Source organism: Poecilia reticulata, chromosome 17, assembly GCF_904066995.2.
Source record: "Poecilia reticulata chromosome 17, P_reticulata-male-v2, whole genome shotgun sequence".
NCBI classification, from domain to species: Eukaryota; Metazoa; Chordata; class Actinopteri; order Cyprinodontiformes; family Poeciliidae; genus Poecilia; species Poecilia reticulata.
In genome coordinates this window covers 692102-700453 of record NC_088846.1, presented here as the reverse complement: position 1 = coordinate 700453, position 8352 = coordinate 692102, and the positions used below count along the sequence as shown (strand labels likewise).

General features: G+C 38.9%; 1 long non-coding RNA gene across 2 annotated transcripts; it reads right to left on the bottom strand.

The window, feature by feature from the left end:
- Positions 1–4585: 4585 nt before the first annotated feature.
- Positions 4586–8088, bottom strand: LOC145548049 (uncharacterized). 2 transcript variants are annotated; one of them, XR_014084337.1, is made up of 4 exons: positions 5504–8088; positions 5188–5325; positions 4972–5071; positions 4586–4884 (listed from the first exon to the last, which is right to left on the bottom strand). It is a non-coding gene; the product is annotated as an uncharacterized LOC145548049 (long non-coding RNA). The 2 variants fall into 2 exon arrangements; XR_014084336.1 differs by having other exon boundaries at positions 4972–5325.
- Positions 8089–8352: the final 264 nt, after the last annotated feature.

Genomic DNA, 8352 nt, shown 5'->3' with positions numbered 1-8352 from the left:
TGAAACACCATCCCACCACATATTGTTACAGCCACTAAGCATATTTAAATATGCTGAACTATGTATTAAAAACATACTTAAAAAATAAAATTGTTTATAAATGTAGCTTTGATTGATGATTGAATATGGTTTCCAGTCATAAAAAAGCGTGTTATGATCGATTAAATGCGCTGATACGTCATTGTGCTGCTAAACACATAACGCTGAGTTCAGTGGTGGACCGTTCCAAGATGGCCGCCCTAAATCTCATTAGCGACAATAGGCGAGAGCGGCCATGAGGCGTCTATCCTTATATTATGTCTATGGGGCGGAGAGGCGGGGAAGAGAGACAGAGACTGTGGCGGCAGCATGTCGGTTGGTCTGTTTTACCCAGAAAGCAGTTGGGCACAATATCGCACCACCAACACCATGAGTGAAACAATGACGGGGACAGCCTACTATATAAAGTACTCGGGGACCACTTCTTTACAAATGTGGATGTGTAATAATAGAGTACGGAACAAATTGGTGTCTATTCAATGCGCATTATAATACGGTACGCCTTGTATATGAAAAAAGTTTTAAAAGGCCATTCATTTAAGGTGCGCCTTATAGTGCGGAAAATATATTTCGTGCTATGGATCATTTACTAATATATGATCCATTTACTAATATAGGCGGGGGAAGAGTATATATCTCTTCAGTCATGTTTTTGGATTGTGGGAGGAAACCAGAGTACCTGGAGAAAACCCACCATGCACAGGGAGAATATGCAAACTCCATGCAGAAAGACCCCAGGCCGGGAATTGAACCCAGAACCTTCTTGCTGCAAGGCAACAGCTCTACCAACTGCGCCACTGTGCAGCCCGAGTTATTTTTTTAAAACCAGTAAACATACACTTAAAAGCCGCAGATTTCTCTGCCGCTCCAGGTTTTCCACAACGATGCAGCAGCAGCAGAGGGGGGCGGACACCCAAAATTTGAGTCATAACAGGTCAATTGAATATCACATTTATTACGTTGAAAAAGAAAAAGTTGCCAAGTTTAGATTTAACTGAACTGATTACGGTAGTTTCCGAACGGTAACTGTAACAGTAAAAGTGCTGATCTTTCGTGTTGCTACTAGCTTGTGCTAAATCAGTGGTCCACCTTTTTATTACCGCGGACTGGTCAAGACTTGGACATTTTGTTGCGGCCCGGGGGGGAGAGATAATGCAGAAGCCAACATGCAGATAAGGCTTCTGCATGTTGGTGTTCCCTTTAAATACTGAATATGCCCAATTTGGTTGTCTTGGCCTTTTTATCGCAGCCTATGGGGTTTTCCCTGACTTGGAACGAGAATACAACCTGCTGAATGTGACAGGTAGCCAATCAGAAAGCGCGGTGACATCCGGTGGATATCGGAGATGATATGTGGAAATATTTATTATTAAATCTAAAGATCATTATTATATTTATTCAGTTAAAAATGTTAACTATGAAAAAACATATTCACCTCCATAGTGCAGCAAATAGAGCGGCTGCTCCCGTCGTCTTTTATCCACCGCCTTTTCTTTTTGTTACATCTTTTATCTCTTAAAATGACTTCACACTACACTTCTACATCGTCATCCGTGTTTGGTTATTCTAAATTCCCGCTATGTTAGGTGTTTTACTGGATTATCCTCTGGAAATGGGATGTTCGTGACTGGAATCGGTTTGTGTGGGTGTGTTGCTCCTGCCTTGTACACACGAACCGATCGAACCTGTTGGACTTTATCAGCTCTGTGGTCACAGAGGTTTGGAGAATCGGCCGACAATTCTTAAATCTTGCCGTCTAAACCAGACTTAAGACTCACAAGCTCTACTCATCTCCTTTGGACCACTGCTCAAACGCTCTGACTCTGGTCGCTATGGTAACGTTTACATATCCCTTCAAAATAACAGAAGCGCCACAAAAACGAACATTTTACTTTCGTGAAAATTTTAACTCACGATAATGACTAACGGAGCCCTGAGCTTGTTTCTCTGCAACCAGACGGTCCCATCTGGGAGTGATGAGAGACAATGAGACCCGAAGTGTTGCTTATATCCACAGCCTGCTTGGTCTCTACGTGGTGAAGCAGCTTCAAGCTTCATTGTCTCATTAGCAGCCGGTCGCCGCATGCTACGCAGAGCGGCTTGTAATGTGGGACTCACCTACTGGTGATCCATTCTCCTGTCTCTTCTCTGGGCCTTTTCCCCTTTGCAAAGAAATTTTCCAAAGACATTTGATCTGTTTCTTACTCATTTTGCTGTTTGTGGGCTCAATGTTTGTGCACAAGTAACCAGAATTCCAATGATTCTCTTCCTGCTAAAGAGCCCCCTGGTGGTTGAAGAAAAATCCACATAGAAATGGCTTATAGTCCAGAAAATACAGTAAATGGAAAAAAAACCTGAATATTCTCGGGTATTGTTCAGGGGGCCGGACCAAATGTGGAGGTGGGCCGGATCCGGCCCGCGGGCCGTAGTTTGGGGACCCCTGCTGTAGAGGGAGCTCTTACAGGGATTGACTAACAAGCTATCTGTGCAGTGTGCACATGCTAGCAAGCACCAAACAGATCCTACAGCAGTCATATAAATACATGTTCACGTTTGCCTGGCATGCATTTACCATTGTTGTTTCTTGGTCAGATGTTTTTCATATTTCAGCCCCGTCCACACTGAGAAGATTTTAGTGATATTTGCTAAGATTTTTTTGTGGTTTTGGCATTTTGGGAGACCACAAGCTATCCCAGAAACCAGATACAAGAGTAGATATATATTAAAATCTGAGTTTCATGTTTCAATGTGTCCATAATGACATTGTAGCTCCATCTCTGTCTGTAACCTGCATGCACCTCACTCGCACAAATAACAAACAGATGTCGTTCTGTGTTGTTTGGAGTGTTTGTTTTTTTTTGCATCACTCTGTGGCTCAGCATACCTTTGTTCGCATTTTCAGTGATGCTTCATTCTGTCATGTGGACGTACATTTTTGTTTTTTACAAAAATGTACCAGGTTTCTCTCCGTGTGGACAGGGCCCTAATACATAAGATGCCAATGTTCACTCTCTGTTAACTGGAAATGACTGGTTTGAGAAAGCTAAGACTAGCTCACAAAACCAATCATTACAACCAAGGTTGTGGGAGTATCCTTTCTGCACTTACATGATGAACTGGGCTGCTGCTCTTCACCTCTGCAGACGTTTCTGCCTGTGTTCATAACTTTTCTTGTTAGTGTTAAATGCTATTTTCATTTTCACTCTACTATTTTAATGTTAATAAATGTGCTCCAGTCCAGGAGTCCTTTGGTTTTTGTTTTGAATAGGTATAAACATCCGTCCGTCAGTCCATCCGTCCTTTTGTCTGTTTTCTTACACCCTTAACCCATCGGGGGTGCTGGTGCCTATCTTCAGCTGTCAAAGGGTGAGAGGGTGGTAGGTATAAACATGTTGGATGGATTTTTCCAAACAAATCATCAAAACAATTCTTATTAGACTGAAGCATTCCAAAAGGCTAACTTTAAAGGATTGTCTGGGCTTTGAATAAATAATACCTATCTATAATTTCTATGCTTCTCTTTTTTTTTGATGAATTTTAGTACATCTAATGTTCAGATTCTGTAGTGTGGTTTGCTTGATAGTTTGGATTACAAATACTAAAGAATATTCAGACTATAAAGTGTAATTTGTTCAGGCAAAAATAATCGATAGTGTTACTCAGATTTGGAAATGTGTGATTTATTTACAATGTGGACACGGAGTGGAATAAGTCTGCTCTGACTACTGGTGGAGGTTTGGTGTTGAATGGTGTTGACTTTGTGACTATGTCACCATTATACTCTCCAACAACATAGAAAAGGAGTCGCTAGATTTATCACTGGTTGTTGTTTTGAAAAGTCACTAGAGCTCTAGTGAAAAATAAATATGATAAGTATATTATATCTTAGCACACTTGAACCCAGACTAATCATCAGTATACTTCAGGTTTTTTAAGGATTATGTAACTTGAAACATGCTATGCTGGAACAACTAATTTTGTGCTTAATGTATTAACTAAAGTTATACTTTGTACGCTTTAAGTATACGGCTTTCTATGTAATAAAGACATTAAGTGTACCATTTTCATGAATAAATTACATTTAAAATATATTTAGAATGTATTTTAAATAAATAAGCATTATATATATATATTATGTATTGGAAGTGTGACCACAGCATGCTTCTTCTGGTTTATTATAATTGGTAATGAAGTACACTTTTTAATTACTTAATGTTACTTATTGTTCTGCTTTGTCACTTTGTACATTACATGCTTCATACACACTACAGTACTACAAACATATCAGGTACTAGAACACAGAAGGATCAATTACAACACACTTTCCGGCAAAAAAAATTATATTGTGTATTCAATATATTGAATACACAATATATTGTGTATACACAATATATTGTGTATTCAATACACAATATATTGTGTATACACAATATACACAATATGCAACATTAAAACATGTTTTAATGTTGCAGAGCTCAGTCGTTTTGCAAATAGATCAAAGTTTAAACTGGCATGTTCATCTTTTATCTGGCCATTTTGTGGAAGATTTAACAACTAGAAAATGGAAAAGAACAAGAATATTTATCAATAGTACATTGCCAATTGTATAAATTGTTATATAAAAAGTTTACAGACAACATGCTTATGAAAATCAGCACAATAAAATGATAGGTACACTTTAGAGGAAATGTGAAAACTGTTTCATCAAGGACAGAGTATTGTTTTAATTCAATGTCACAGTATTCCAGTATTACTGCAGACAAACTGACATTTCTCCTTCCTAAGAACAGTGAGGATCAACGACAGAACATTCCCTTTCACTGGATCACTGCACTTTACAGAAATCTGCAAAAAAGAACAATAGAGCAATTAAAGAGAGAAAGTATTTGTATTTAAAGAGAACAGAAAAATGGCAAAGAAAATAATACTTACAATTTTAAGACGTTTAGTACTCGCTGTGTATGTGACATCATCAGAACTGATGATGATTGGGACCAGATGCCTCGGGTGGAAAAACATTTCTGGGTGTCTTCTTTACCCGTTTATGTTAGAAGTAGAAAAAAAATAGTCATCAATGTCATAGAATCAGTTGATGTTGGACATTAACTATGAAGCTGTTTTAAGTGTGGACTTAAGGAGACAAACTACCTTAAAATCTTTCCATCCATGATCTGAACACACTGATCCTTGCAGGGTGGTGAGGGGGGCTGGTGGTGCCTATCTCCAGCAGCCATCAGATGAGAGGTAGGGTTCACCCTGGACAGGTCACCAGTCCATCACAGGGACCTGAAAGCCAACAACAAATAACATTTATGAAAGATAAATGTTAGATTAACAAGGGGGAAAATTCTGTCCAGTTACCTTTAAATCAAATTATGTTTATTAAAGCACTTAGTGTTGGTAACACAGCAGTTTTTGTTGTTGAACATGTAGCTAGCTGGTCAGTAAAAAAAAAAATACTTACACCATGAAGACGATGTGAAGGTTCATCCTCAGAGCTGGTTGGTGATCTGGTGGAGCTTCTTCTGAGACAGGAAAGTCTTTAGGTTTCCTAACACCTGATTTCTCTGGCTTCCTCTTTCATCTTCATTTGCTTAGACTGCAAACATATGTTGAAGATAAAATCATTGATGAACGAGTTATAACAACAACCTCACAATATCAAAGTATCTTTATCATATGACACTTAATTAAAACTGGATTAAGTTTATGAAGATTATATTACAATGTATTTATATTAATCCAATCCAACTTTACTTATAAAGCACTTTAAAACAACCACAGCTAATACAAAGTGCTGTACAGTAAAACACAACATAACAATAAAAAATACAAATAAAAAAAGAACTAAAAAAAAAACTAAAAAAACTCTTACAGTTTAAAAACAAAAACATACAATTTAAAACTAGATCCTGCTGGTGTTGAAAGCCAAGTAAAATAGATGGGTTTTAAGACGAGCTTTAAAAGTGGACAGTGAAGGGGCCTCTCTGACCTGCAAAGGCAAGCCGTTCCATAACTTTGGGCCAATGACAGAAAGCCCTGTCCCCTCTGAGCTTCCTCCTGGATCTCGGTACCTCCAAGAACAGCTGATCTGCTGACCTGAGTGACCGATAGGCTACGTAGGGGTGAAGAAGCTCAGAGAGGTAAGCCAGGGCAAGATTATGCAATTATTTAAAAACAAACATAAGAATTTTAAAATGCATCCATCCATTTTCTTTCACCCTTGTCCCTCAGTGGGGTCGGGAGGGTTTATGGTGCCCATCTCCAGCTAACGTTCCGGGCGAGAGGCGGGGTCACCCTGGACAGGTCGCCAGTCTGTTGCAGGGCAACACAGAGACACACAGGACACACAACCATGCACACACACACTCACAACTAGGGGCAATTTGGAAAGGCCAATTAACCTAACAGTCATGTTTTTGACTTGTGGGAGGATGCAAGAAGAATTTTAAAATGAATCCTAAAATATACAGGCAGCCAGTGAAGTGAGGCCAGGACAGGGGTGACATGTTCCCTCTTTCGAGTTCCTGTTAAAAGTCGTGCAGCAGCATCTGAACCAGCTGCAGACGTGAGAGCAGCGACTGACTGACTTCCAGATAAAGTGAGTTACAGTAATCCAACCGAGTTGAAATAAAAGCCTGGATCACTGTTTCAAAATGCTGCCTGGAAAGAAAAGATTTCACTGACGCCAATCGCCTTAAATGATAAAAGCTGGACTTAACCACAGCTCTGATTTGGCTGTCCAATTTAAAATCACTGTCCACCTTAAAACCAAGATCTATAATAACATGTTTAAAATATACCTCCAAGGGTCCCAGGTCAACAGAGGAGGACTCACAGGAGCCACTGGGTCCAAACACCATCACCTCTGTTTTCTTTTCATTAAAATTTAAAAAGTTCAAGGCCAACCAAGCTTTAATATCACCTAGACATGCCAGGATATGTTTGATGGAATGGACATCCTTCTGCTTCAGGGGCAAATTAATCTGACAATCATCAGCGTAACAATGAAATGAAATCCCATGTTTCCTAAGTATAGAACCCAGAGGCAGGAAGTAAAGAGAGAAAAGCAGAGGGCCCAGAATTGAGCCCTGTGGGACACCATAAGGCATAATATTAATAATATTAAGTTGCAACACACAGTGAGACTGGCATTAGAAAATAAATAATCAATTAAATTTTGTTTAAATGTGTGCAGTTTATGCTGTTTCCATAAATATGCCCATGAAGAAAACGGTTTGCTGTAGGTATTCTTAATCGTATTAGAGTAGAGGAATTAATTCAATATTAATACACCAAGCTACACAAGCCTAGGAATGTAGAACACTGAAGCGGTAAGATGAAGGAAAGAGAATCCATGACCTCAGGGCAGGAGAAGAGAAGAGAAAGGCATTTAGAGCGTGAATAAGGGGGAGATGTCAGAGTTAGCTGAACTGGACGTGAATGGGGGCCTAAAGTACCAAAGTACACGAGCAACATCTAGGGATCAGAACTTGAACTGAGGTTCAGTAGAGTCTATGCCTTTTGCTTCTGTCAGTGGTGGTTCTTTGTGGGTTGATGTTTGTCCCTGGGGCCAGTCATCCCTCCAAAATACAAAAAATGAATGTGTGTTTAGATTAAAACAAATTACTGGGATAAACTATGTGCTTTCATTCATATAGTGCTCAGGGTGAAAATAATGAAATGTGACAGAAATGCGGAGTTCATGGAATAGATGCATCTAGAAGCTCTCTGGGTTGTTAAATAAATAAATTTCACAGTTGTTAGTGCTGTTGGCTCTCATAGATTAAAAACACTGTAAACAGGCAAAGATGACGAGAGGAAAAGAAAAGGCTGAGTAAATGGGCAGAGGCTGCACATATATCAGCATAAATACATAAATGAATATGCAAACTCATACATATTCATGTTTGCTACCCATTCTATATAATTGTAGTGAAAACCAATAGTATGGGATCTAAAGTAGTGAGTGAAGCTCAAAATCCTCTTAATTTTTGAAAACTCAAATACATTTGGAAGTCTGAACATTTCATTTCAAAGGAAACTGAAGCCCTATTTTTTCTTTCCATGTCCAGTCGTTGGCATTTCATGCAAATCATACAGAAATAATTGTTGCCTTCACGTGTCGGGGAAAATTCACTCTCTAAAGGGGACACTTCAAATTCAAATTAAAAATACTTAATTGAACCTAAAGACAAAATAAGTGATGACTCATTTGTTTTTTCTTTTTTTGAGTGGTAAATTAGACCATCCATCCATCCAATTAGGGAAGTTATTTCAAATTATGGATGGATGTACAGACTGCAGTAGGCA